Below are 14,210 nucleotides of genomic sequence, written 5' to 3' on the forward strand. Positions count from 1 at the left end.
CCACCTCTCTAGTGTAGATACTAAAATAATCTTGGTCATATTGAAAGGTTTTGCAGAGTAAAGAAGGAGAACAACCAACAAACACAAAAAGTCAATGTTTCGGAAGTTAAAAAACAGGAGGGGTTTGTGTTTACGGCGATGACAGCAACAAGATTGAATGATAAAAATACATGGTTTCTGGATAGTGGTTGCACACAACACATGACCATCAAACGAGAATATTTTATGAAGTTGGAATCTGCCGAGGTAGTGTCAAGTTGGCCGATAAAACCATGTTGGAGATTGTTGGTAAAGGAACGGTGGCAATTAAAGCTCCCAAATGTACTAAATTTTTTCAAGATATTTTGTTGATACCTGATCTTGAACAAAATCTGTTGAGTGTTGGTCAAATGCTAGAACAAGATTATATGTTACTGTTCAAAGATAAAAAAAATGTATTATTTCCGAATCTAGCGGCCAAGAAGTGATTACGGTTGAAATTATAAAAAGAAGTTTTTCTTTGAATTGGAACTTAAATTCTGAGCAAGTTTGTCGAAGTAGTCAATATGAGCAGGTTATTGTGACCACCAAGCACAACGATGACAAATAGTATATCTAGGAATCACAAGCAGGTGGTTCATTCACTGTTACGAAGGATGTAAATGTTGTGCAATTAGGCAGAGGAACAAAGATAACTCTCTTCCTCAAGGAAGACCAGCTGGAGTACTTGGAAGAACGGAGAATCAAGGACCTCGTAAAGAAGCAGTATGAATTCATTAGCTATCCAATTTACCTTTGGACTAAGAGGACTACTGAGAAAGAAATCAGTAATGATGAGGATGATAAGCCCAAGAAAGACGATGAGGGTTCAAGTAATCAGGCTCTACTTAATCTTACCCAAGATCAGGGTGGAAATTAGCGTTTCGAGTTTGATAGCTTCCCTGACCGTGACCAGTGTCGGGACTTTGTTGTCTCAGCAATTGCAGCTTGTGGGGAAGTGGGGAAAGCTACTTCTAAAAAACTTGATGTTCTGCATGATGAGCAACTCAGTGCAACAGAAATGGGGTGTCGGATTAAGTCACTGTAGGAGAACAGTTAGTTGTAGAAACTCCACAGTACAAAAAATATTGTTACAAATTTTGCCGAGGCTTCTGAAGACGAGGAGCATGCAGTTTTCTTGAAGCAAGATGCTATGTTAGTATCTAAATCTCAAAAAAAGATGAACAACATCAAGTTATATTTTTGGAGGGTGTTTATTATATATAACTGTGAGGAGCTTATGCTGAGTACCTTGGATTTGTGAAGGGTATTGTGAACTCTAATGATTTTCCTCTTAACATCTCTCGTGAGATGCTACAACATAGCAGGATTTTCAAGGTGATTAGAAAGAACGTTGTGAAGAAATATATTAAGATGTTCAATGAAATTGTTGAGAACAAGGAGGGATTAAAGCTCACTGATATATTTACCAAAGCTCTTCCCAAAGAAAATCTTCGTGAACAACTTGGAGTTACCACCAAACATCTCAAGGAGGAGTATTGAAGTATTGAGTTATTTTCTGTAATTTTTCTTTTTGGTTTAGTAATTTTATTTTTGAAATTCAGTTATTTAGTTGAGATAGAATAGGATTTTATTAGTATCCTAGTTAAAGATAGAATAGGATTTTATTAGTATCCTAGTTGAAGATGGAATAGGATTTTATTAGTTTCTTAGTTAGAAATAGAATATGAGTCTTTTGTCTATTTATATTCTCAGATGTGAATGAATAAACAAGCAGAATATTTTTTATCCTCAAATGTTGTTTTCTTCTTCTTCTATGTAGTCTGTAGAATAACACTCAGGTACATCTAACCCCTTTCAAGATAACTTTCAATTTACTTACCTTTCCTTCTATGGATTGAATCCCAAAAGGAATTAATACCACCATATAAATTCAAGATACTAAAATTGATTATTACTTTAATAAGGTTATACTTGAAACTTTAATTGATTGAAAGAATCTTGTCTACGATGAATAATATGAATATTGTTGTTAAGTCCTGGTTTTGTACCCAATGAACACCTCAACGCTCTCAACAAGTGCAGGTACTGTCAGCCACTAGAAATTTCTCCAGACTTTGCAACCAACTACTCACAAATTCACCAATAGCCTCACTTGTAACTCAGTAATGAAAAATGATCAGTCGAACTTGAGATTTGTACTTAACAGTTGAAATTTCTTGAGATATTTGATTTTCTGATTCTCATGGTTGGTGTGTTGATCTTGTCAAGATTAATAATTTTTTTTCTTGCACTTGGGACTTCCTAAATTGAGCTGAATTTATATGTACATGCAAAACTAAAAACTAGGTTAGCAAAAAAATCAGCAAGAGTATTTCCCTCCTTTAAGAAGTGTTGTACTCTTATTGATATGACACTTTTGATCTTATTAATAGTCTTGACCTCCATAGAAATAGTCTAAGGGACCTCCCAATCTCCATTGATAAATTTAACCATAGACAATGAGTTAGCTTCCAGGATAATTTTGGTGAGTTGATTATCTAAACAGTATTAGAGCCCCTCCCTAATAGCTCTAGCCTCAGCCACTATGTTTGTTGTATCAGCAATTTGGAAACCTTAAGCTCCCACAAAATCTCTTTCATGATTTATTAAACAAAAAGCAGCAGCGCTAGGACTTGAATTACCTTTAGAGGCACCATCAGTATTACATTTTAACCATCCAAAAGGAGGTGTCATCCACCTAACAACTTTACAAAGAATATTAGGTCTGTAGTTTTCCACAAGAGAAACCATTTGGGGCCAATTATTAGGAAAAGATAAGTTGAGCTTTACGCTAATAAATTTACAGATAGAATCATTAATATCCTACATAACCTTATTTTTGGAATATGAACCACTATGAAGAATTGCATTTCTTCTCTTCCACATAAACCAGAGAATGATGTTAGGAAGTGATTGAAAGACTATTTTATGTCTAATATTACCTTGAACATCCCACCATTTCCTCATACTCTATTTAACCTATACCCAAGGACCTAAAAGAACAATACCTCTAGCATAATAATCCCAATAAGAATAGTTACTTCTTCTATCAAGAATAGGTGCTCTACTGTTTCCCGTGTGGGAATTCAGTAACAATGACACGTTTGAGAAATATTAGGATTCCAATTAGCCATAACAATAGTTGCAGGATGGAGAGAGTGTTTGCAAATCTTGGGTTGAATCTAGGTACAATTGGTGTGCGGGTCTCATTCATTTCATTCGTTTCGCAGTTCTTGTGTTTGAGTATTCGGCTATTTCTTTGCGAATTTCATATTTGAATCGGATTCTAGAGATTTTCATCGAAGAGTTGGTTCATAGTCGAGATTATGGTACCCGTTGAGGTTATTGGACGCGGATTCTATCGGATTTAACCAGAATAATTCATTGATTTTTGAAAGCGGCATTGAGGTCCAATTCTATCTTCTCTCCCTTTAATTTTTATGTGAATGTAAATGATTTGTCACTAGACATGTTTAAATCTTTGTTTTGATTGGTTGATGTTGGATTTGAATGTGGAAGTTTGGATTGGTAGCCGGAGAATTGATTAATTATTTTTAAGAATTAATGCGGAAGGGATTGATCTCGATAAAAATAAATTGGGATAAATTTTGATTCATTGATGCTGTTATACGTGATAAAATCATGATAGGCCAAGTTGGGTAGGGAAATTTAGAACTTATGGATTGTTGAATGTTGAAAATGTTTGTGGAATGGTTTTATTTTATGAATTTGGATCAATTGTACTCATTTGACCGGGGAATGCCACAAAGGAAATTGTATTTATTCACCGGGGAATGCCTCAACATATCATATTTTTGAAGGAAGTTCGTGATCAAGGACCGAGGCATCGGGTAGAGCATAGTCTAGGATTAGCTTAGAATAGGATTTGTATTTTTTTTGCATTTTCTATTTTGGACTGTATAACTGGACTGGACATTATATTTTTGGGAATTATTTTGGTTTGTGTTTGTTTTGATTGACTGTTTTATGTGTCTTTGTGTGGTTTTTACACTTTTAGTGTCGAACTACCTAATATGCTCCACCAAGAGACTGTGGTCGAACCACGGGATTGAAGGGTGCCTAACACCTTTCCCTCGATCAACAGAATTTCTTAACCGGAATCTCTGTTCGCAAACCAGTTTTAAAGAGTCAAACTGTTTTGTAAAAGGATTTCCAAAGGTTACTTGGCACACCCGATTTATGTCAAGTGGCGACTCTGAATAATTGTAAATAATCCTTTTTGAAACAAATTTTCATCTTTTGTCACTTTAATAATAAAAATCCTTTCAACCTTAAAATCGAATTTATTTTGGTAGAAAAAGGGGTGTGACAGCTCTGGCGACTCTGCTGGAGAATTTTTAGAATTCGAGCTTATTTTTGGAGTTGTATCGTCTTAGTTTGACATTATGGACGTATAAACATTTTGTTTGTGTTATTATTTGAGTTATTGTTGTCATTGTTGAGTGCATATGTGCTACGTGTTCACAGTTTTTATCCTATGTGTTACTACTTTATATCTGACATCATTTGCATAACCCAAGTCGATTCTTTCTGCAACAAGTTCTGTAGTACACGCTGTGTACATGACCTATAGTTGACTCATCCTTATTTTTAGGAGGGGGAGCCATCGGCTGGTACGGAGTAGGCGGAAAGCAAAGTAGCCACTATCAACCACACGCTCTCCCGAATAGCCTTGTTAGTGAACCCCAATGTAGGTCAGCATTTAGGTCATGCGCATGTGCATCATATTGAGACATAGCAGGGCCCACTTGATCCTTTATAGGAGACTCACCTCTACGGGATCCTTACGTGCTAAATGCTGTATCTCTAAGGGTAACGTGGTCTTTTGATGGACTAATTTGAGGGAAAGCACGTGTTACAAATGAAGTGCGTAGATAATGAAAAATCGACAAAAAAATAGAAGAAAAAAATGAGAAAAGAAAAGGAATCAAAAAGAGTTTCGTAGTTTTTAGAGTTTTTATGGCTTTTGTTTCTCGCAATCCAAAAATTCAAAAAGATTTTTTACCTTTTGCACTCATTTGTCAAAAACAAAAACATCAAAAAGATTTTCCTTTTGTTTCTTAAGAAAGCATTCATAGTTTGAAAACTCCTAAAAGATTTTTTTCAATAGGATTTTTTATAAAAGGAAAATTTAAAAAAATGGTAGAAGTTTTTTACATTTCATATGATGAAAATACCAAAAAGATTTTTCTTTCATAGTTGTTGGTGTCATTTTTATGTGAAGTGTCAAATTAAAAACCCCAAAAAAGATTTTATTTGTTTGTCTTTGGTCGTATCTCTTAAGTTAAGGTCAATCTGTCAGTAAATCTTTAATTGCCCAATCTGGACAAACTACACATCCCTGATTCTCCTCTCTCGGGAGTGAGATACGTAGGCAACCTTTTCGGGTTCGGAAATCTTACTTAAGAAAATCAAAAATATTTTCTTCCTTCTTCATTTAGAGTAGGTGTCATATACATCTTTTAAAAGAAAACCACAAAAAAGATTTTTCTTTATCAGTTTCAAGTTTCATTTTCGTATAAAATTTAAAATCGAAAACCCAAAACGATTTTTTTGGCAATCATAGGTTTCATTTTGTATAGAAATCTAAAAAAAATCCAAAAAGATTTTCTTCACTCTTTTCATTTAGAGTAGATGTCATATACATCTTTAAAAGAAAGCTACAAAAAGATTTTTCTTTAATAGTTTTAATTCTCATTTTTCTTAGGAAATTCAAATTCGAAAACCCAATTTGTTATTTGGTAATCATAGGTTTCATTTTGTATAGGGAGTTTAAACCTGAAAAATGCAAAAAGATTTTCGTCAATTCTTTTGACAATTTGTTATTTTCTTTTCTTCTCAAAGTTTCAAAAAGAAGAGAAAAGGAAAGAGAGTTGATCGGTCATTTTGTGGCCAACTTCACGAACTACGCACACCTGATTCTCCCCTGTTGGGGGTGAGATACGTAGGCGCCCTTCTTGGGTTCGGTGATCTTTTCAAATAAAAGGAAAAAATAAAAAATATTTTGAAAAATTGTTGAACTCGAATGCATTTGCTATCTATTGTCCAGTTAGCTTAAGGTGGTTGGTTTATGGCATTTTGGTTGGTCCTCCATATTGCACCAAGTCACAGAGAAAGTTATGGCCAACAAGGATACCGAGTTTATTGTCACTAATTAGATTGGGAGTTCGGGAAATGAGAATTTAAGAGCTAATGAAGAGATTCAAAAATTAAGGCAGCAAATGATAGAAATCCATCGAGCTTGGGCTAATGGGTTGCCGCCTCCTCCATTTCCCATTGATAATCTGGAATATCTTTCTAGATTGCCTCCAGTGTCACATGCACAGTTCCCTATTTTTGTTGACACGCAACAATATGCATCAGAATATACTCTGGGGCAACAATATCCAAGAACTATTAATATTCATTTCCTCAATCCTCAACATAAGACTACCACATGCTTGGCTCCACATACTGTTCATGTTTTTGCAGCACCAACCCCACCTAAAGCTTCTACTTTTGATATTCATCCACCAATTTTGCCTCCCTACTCTGCAAGTGCACCTGTGTTGAATATTTTTGGTGATCAGCATCATGCTCTTGATCCCACATTTAAGTTGATTGGTCCTTATGGCGACAATCACCTACCTAAATTCCGTCCTTACACTGAAAAGCCTATTATGACAAAAGAACAAGAGAAAATGACTAGAAAATTGAGAAGTTTATAACTGGCTATGAAGAACTTGCAAGGACTTGGGGGTTACAAAAGTGTCTCATATAAGGACTTATGCATGTTTCCAGGTGTCAACCTTTCCCTTGGCTTTAAGATGACAAAATTTGAGAAGTATGAAGGACATAGGGATCCGGTGGAACATTTGAGACATTATTATAACCAATTAAGAGGTGCTGGAGGCAAAAAAGAATTGCTTATTGCTTACTTTGGTAAGTCTTTCGGGTCTAGCCTCGGAGTGGTTTGTTGATCAGGATATTAATAGGTGGAAGAGTTGGGATGATTTAGCTAATGAATTTGTGCAACAGTTTCAATATAATGTGGAATTAATCCCTAACAAAAAATATCTAACCAGTATAAAGAAGAAGAATACTGAGAGTTTCAGTGAGTATGCTATCAGATGGCGAGAATAAGCTGCTAGGATGAAACTGCCTATGAAAGAAAGTAAGATAGTGGAGGTGTTTATTCAAGTATAAGATGAAACATATTATCAATATTTGTTACCTGCACTAGGCAAACCGCTCATTGAGGTCCTTAAAATGGGGGAGATGATAGAAGGGGGAATTAAGACTGGTAGCATTGTGAGTTTTGCAACATTAAAAGGGACTACTCAAGCAATTCAAAAGGGTTCAGTAAGTGTTGGGGATAAAAAGAATGAGGAAGATGCATCTGCTATTGTAGTAGGACAACGGGCATGGTCAGGAAGATCACATCATCGTCGCTCTCAGGCTTAAGCTCAAGTTCATGCCCAAGCTCCACATAATCACTCGCAAAATTCATTATACTCTGTTTCCCTACCTCCATATCCAGTATATAATGCACAACAATAGGATCAGCCTCTGTCCTACCAACAATGGCACACACCAACTCTTTAGAGTCATCCTCCAACTCCACAAACATACCAAAGCCCTTCTAGGCTTGATGTTTAACTTAAGTCAAATAATGAAATGAGGCCGAAGTCGAGAGATAACTTCACACCAATTGGAGAGTCGTATGCCAGTTTATTCTAGAGATTGGTACAATGGGGCATAATCACTCCTCTCCTTAGGTATACTCCTGACTCACATTTAAGAAATTTTGACCCTAATGTCTGATGTGCATATCATTTTGATGTTCAGGGTCACAGTATTGAAGATTGTCGTACTTTGAAAAGAGAAATAGAAAAGATGATTCAATATAAATCAATTATGATGCAGAACATTGGCAGTAAGAAAATTTCTAGTCATGCTGATATGCAAACCAGTGGCTAAGATGTCAAGATGAGCAATTGAGAAGTTACCCCTCTCCCTATTAGGAAGAGGTCTGATAGTTTGTTTTGTTTTAGTTTTTGTTATCCGACTTATTTCAGGATTGCAGTTTGGAATCTATCTTGTTTTGTCCTTTTGTTGTTATGTTCAAACCCTTCTATCTTTTATTTTAATTAAATAGAGTGTCCCTTTTTCCGTTGTGTTTTAAATATGTGTTGTTTGTTAGTTTTCTTTACATAGTACATTTTATGTTGGCTCTAGTAATATGACATGTTGGCAGAATTTTCAGCTAGATCTTAAAATTTAATTTGAGCATGAACTTTGAATCAGCGAGCTAAAGTTAGAAAAAAGCATCTAAGAAAATAGGTAGAGTATTGAGGCATATGGTGATCAAGTTGAAGCTTTCTTTAAAAATTCAGGCAATTATTTTGAGAATCAGGAGAATAACTTGGTTATCAATTGAAAGACGTATCTCAATTAGTTCAAATAATGAATGTGCGATCCTTTGTCAAAAGGAACAGAAAGAAAATTAGCTCCACAAAGTCATGAGTCCTTCAGCATAAGGAATGTACAACGAAAATGGAGTTGTATGTTTGACAAGTGTGGAATAAGAAGTGGCACACATGCTCTGTTAAAATTTGTGTTGTTAAAGTGTCGCAAATGATATTCATCTTTCATTTTCATATTGCATGATGTGTACTTGCATTTTCAAGAATTGATATAAAGAAGGCATTTCTTTCTGCTATCCAAATATTGTGTCATCCTTTGTTTGCCCATTTAAGCTTTAATACTATTTTTCTTTTATACACATCTTTTGGAATCAAGATAGAGTCAGTAAAACTCAAAACAAAAGTGTCGAGAAAAAAAATAGAGTCCGAAAAATTTTCAAAAAAAAAAGAAAAGAAGAAAAAGAAAATATGTCCAAAAAGAAAAAAAAAACGAGTATCAAGATAATAGAGTCAGAAAAGGTTCCAAAGAGAAAAAGAGTCAATAGAAGAGAAAAAGAAGCAGTTAGAATCAAGCGAAAGAACAAGTTGCTAGACCTACGCATGACCTGATTCTCCTCTATAGGGGGTGAGATACGTAGGCTGCCCTACTCGAGGCTCGGTCTAACCAGATAAAAAAATTAAAGTTGCCCAGTTAAAAGAAACTGGGGCATGAGTTAATCCTCATTGTTTGAGTCAATTCCAAAAGTTGTAAGTCCTACACCACTTCAAGTATCATTTGGGCCTCATGTCATTCCTTCTTTCTAACCCTATTTGAAAGCCAAGTTATAACCAAAGAAAGAACTTCCGATCAATCTTTGAGAATTTTAAAAGCTAAGCATGCAATGGATATGATGACACATTCTGGGTACCACTTGTCTTCCTCAGTATAAGAAATCAAGAGAGAAATAAAAATGAGAGAGTCTTATTGGTGAAAACCCCTCGGGCACCGTAAGACAATGGTAAGTTGAGAGAAATAAAAATGAGAGTCTTATTTGTGATAAACCCTCACGGACATCATAAGGCGATGGTGAGATGAAAGAAAATGAGAGAGGCTTGTTGGCGAAAAGCCTTCAAGGTGTCACTAGCCAAATGAGGTCTTAAATGTAATTGACCAAAGGAAGCAACTCAGTTTCATGGCCATTAATTCAACAACAACTGGTAGAAAGTTTGGACGAAAAGATCAGGCAGCTTAATCCAAAATCCATGGCATAATCATTAGAGTTGACTGTCATTTTTAGATAAATTTTTGTTGCTTTATTTCAAATGGGGACATTCATTGTCTTTTTGTTTCTTCTCTTTATTTTTATTTTTCTTGAGTCAGTAATCAAAATAAAAAATCATTGTCATTTTTCTCTTTTCTTTGAGTCAAGTCCATGTCAAAACAATTGGAAAAAGATTTCGAAACTGGCTATCAGCTTCTTCAATTACACAAAGCAAGACAAAAGCCAACACATGAAAGAGATATGATTGTGAGCCGAAAAAAGGCATGTAGAAAGTTTTGTCAATACACAAATCTAAGAACTCATGAAAATACCAAGGTTCAAAGAGTTTATCTGAGGAGCATGGCAAAACGAAGTCGTTGTGTTTTGTTTTAGATTCACTCTTAATAATCTGAGTTTGGGTCAATGATGCAACAAATCAATAACATATGCTAATGGTTGGAAGTAAAGTTAAATGTGACGAGGACAAGAGCGATTACCGCGAAATCTAAAGCCATAAACAAGCCACCATGTTTTAAAACTCATAAATTTTCTTTGTATGAAACATGAACACTTGTTATCTTCAAAATAAAGGATTTCAAAGCCTAAATATCAAAGGCCGTCATTTTTTGCTTCTACAAATGCAAGAGGCAATGTTGCTGCACAGGTTTGGTTATCAAAATCATGGTAAAACTCATCCCAGGAGACATACTTCTTTGTCCAGGAGACACATTTCCTTGGAAAATTCAAGTGGTATTTGTAAGGAGACGCATTTCCTTATCTGGATAATTAAGTAGCATTTGTAAGGAGACACACTTTTTTGTTTGAGTAATTCAAGTGGTATTTGCAAGGAAATGCATTTCCTTGGTTGATTTAAGTGACTTTTGTAAGGAGACGCACTTCCTTATTTGGATATTTCAAGCAATATTTGTAAGGAGACGCACTTTCTTATTTGGGCAATTCAACCGACATTTGTAAGGAGACGCACTTTCTTATTTAGGTAATTCAGGCGGCATTGGTAAGGTGACACACTTCCTTGATTGGGTAATTCAAATTTTACTTGTTAGGTGATGCACTTCGTAACTTAAGTCTTGATTCCTAGAAGATGTACTTCCTAGTCGAGTCAGTCCCCTTGATTCCTAAAAGATGTACTTCCTAGTTGAGTCAGTCCCATCGATTCCTAGAAGATGTACTTTCTAGTCGAGTTAGTCCTCTTGATTCCTAGAAGATATACTTCCTAATCGAGTCAATCCTCTTGATTCCTAGAAGATGTACTTCCTAATTGAGTCATTCCTCTTGATTCCTAGAGGATATACTTTCTAGTAGAGTCATTCCCCTTGATTCCAAGAAGATGTACTTTATAGTCGCGTTAGTTTCCTTGATTCCTAAAAGATGTACTTCTTAGTTGAGTTAGTCCCTTTATTCCTAAAAGATGCAATTTCTAGTAGAGTCATTGCATTCTTAGGAGACACACGTCCTTGTTAGTTTTCATTTGTCAGGTGACACACTTCCTAATTTGAACCTTTATCTCTAGAAGACGCACTTTCTAGTTGGAATTCCTCACTTTAATTCTTAGGACACGCACTTCCTACTCCTGGTCATTTAATTTTACTCTCAAGAGATGCACTTCTTAGTCAAAATCTTGATGCACTTCTTAGTCAAAATCTTGATTTATCATTGCAATATGTAAATAGTTATGATTAAATCTGACATTAGCAAAAATTTTCTGATGATAAATTGGCACAAAAATTTAGTTCTTGTTGTTTGGAACTTTACTTTTTTGAAAAATGGAATTTCTTTATAATAATCTTCGTTTGGGATAATTTTCTTTTTAGTTTTGATGTGATTTCAGGAGCCCGCCTGAAGAACAAAGCGAATAAATGAAAAGTCAAGCAACATGGTGAAGAAGTTGAAAAACAAGCAACAAGATGAAGAAGTTGAGAGTTAAGCAACAAGGTGAAGAAATTGAAAGTCGATCTGATGAAATTGAAAGTCAGGAGCCCGCCTGAAGAATGGGGTGATAAAATTGCAAGTTAGGAGTCCGCCTGAAGAACAGAGTGATGAAATAGCAAGTCAAGAGCAAAAGAAGTTGCATAGATAGGATTTTTGTATTTTTATTTATGTTTTAACTTGTAATTTTCATTTTTGATGTAATTGACAAAGCCGCGGACCAGAACCTCAATAGGGCCTCACTCGACTCTCCAACTCGGTATAGTTCCTCTCTTTTCAACCATTTGAGATACCTGTGACTTGATTGCCTCACAACTTGGGTAGGTAGGATGTCCTAAGTTAAGACCCGATTGCCCTTCTTCCTTCTGTTTCGTTTACTAAATAATGATCGGGTCAAAATTTGATCTCATTGTCTACTTTTTTGTCTGAAAACACTTTGTGTTTACACCCAAAAAGAGGCATGATGTAGAAACCTAATTTTGTCCTACCCGAAGTTCAATTTTATTTATTTTTTAGTTTACCTTACCACGTACCCTCACTCGTTCTACACTTTCCCCACATAAAAACAAATAACAACCTTTAACAAATCTCTAATAAATTTTATCTTATTTTAATCATCCTAACTAACTTTTACACCTCACCACCCCTACCTTTATACCCCTAGGCCCCCTACCCTACCCAAATCACGATTTTTTTGCCCCTTTTCTCTTAATAGATTCCATTAAAGGAGATTTTCCATTTTTATATAGGGGGGCCACACACAAAATGAATCTTCTTCTCCTCAAGTCTATAGACAAATACATAAAACATCATAATTCACATATCATTCTGACGGGTCCCATAGAAAATACTCACATACACAACTTCTATGTAGATACTCCCAATTTCCATTTCACGGGGGACCCACTGGAAAAGAGTATACATATACACACACTCTCAAAATCTCTTAATTTTGGACACACACAGAAGAAGAAAGGCACGACACACACAATTTCCAAGGAGAATTCACGCATAGATAGAGAAAACAGAAAGAGGGAAAAGCTTCACTCTCACTGATTGGCATACACAGATAAACACATCAACATCCTTACAGCATCACAATAATCCACATATATGCGCGCACACACACAGAGAGATTGGGGTCGGAGAGTTTGATCGAAAACAGTGAAGGCAGATGTGAGAGAGTTCGAGAGAGAAGAAATCGACCAGAAATCGAGTTTTTCGGTCATTCTTCACCGGAAATCACTTCACCCATTCCGATTTTAATTCGAAATTCACTGGAAAACTCAATTAAACCCATCTCTGTCGCCGAAACTAGAACCAGCTACTTGAATCGACCTGAAATCAGTCTGTTCGGGTTGATTCCGGCCTGTTTGGGTTGAATCCAACAAGGTTCGAATTGATTTCGGCCCGTTTGGGTTGAATCCACTGACAATTGGTGCGCGGGTCTCGTTCGTTTTGCAGTTCTTGTGTTTGATTATTCTTCTGTTTCTTCGCGGATTTCGTATTTGAATCAGATTCCAGAGAGGTTATTGGACGCGGATTCTATTGGATTTAATTAGAATAATACATCGATTTTTGAAAGCGGCATTGAGGTTCAATTGTATTTTCTCTTCCTTTAATTTTTACGTGAATTTGAATGATTTGTCATTAGACATGTTTGAATCTTTGTTTTGATTGGTTGATGTTGGATTTAAATGTGGAAATTTGGATTGCTAATTGGAGAATTGATTAATTATTTTTGAGAATGAATACAGAAGGGATTGATCTCGATAAAAGTAAATTGGGATAAATTTTGATTCATTGATGATGTTGGACGTGATAAAATCATGATAGACCAAGTCAGGTAGGCAAATAGTAGGTTTGGGTAGATAAATTTAGAACGTATGGATTGTTGAAAATGTTTGTGGAATGGTTTTATTTTATGAATTTGGATCAAATGTACTCATTTGGCCAGGGAATGTCCCGAAGAACATTGTATTTATTCACTGGGGAGTTCCTCAATGTATCATGTTTTCGACGGAGGTTCTTGATCAAGACTCGAGGCGTCAAGTAGAGCATAGTCTAGGATTAGCTTAGAATAGGATTTGTATTTTTTTGGCATTTTTCTATTTTGGACTGTATGATTGGACTGTACATTATATTTTTTGGATTTGTTTTGGTTTGTGTTTGTTTTGATTGATTGTTTTATGTGTCTTTGTGTGGTTTATACACTTTTAGTGTCGAATTAGCCGATATACTCCACCAAGCAACCGTGGTCGAACCACGGGATCGAGGGGTGCCTAATACATTCTCCTCGGTCAACAGAATTCCTTAACTGAAATCTTTGTTCGTAAGCCAGTTTTAAAGAGTCAAACCATTTTGGAAAAGGATTTAAAAAGCTGACTTGGCACACCCGATTTATGTCAACTGTCAAGTGACGACTCTAAATTTAATTGTAAATAATTCTTTTTGAAACAAATTTTCATCTTTTGTCACTTTACTAAAATAAACCCTTTCAATCTTAAATCGAATTTCTTTTGGTAGAAAAAGGGGTGTGACAGTATGCAAGATGATTCAATTGTGAACTCGACTT

Source organism: Capsicum annuum, chromosome 11, assembly GCF_002878395.1.
Source record: "Capsicum annuum cultivar UCD-10X-F1 chromosome 11, UCD10Xv1.1, whole genome shotgun sequence".
Lineage (NCBI taxonomy): Eukaryota > Viridiplantae > Streptophyta > Magnoliopsida > Solanales > Solanaceae > Capsicum > Capsicum annuum.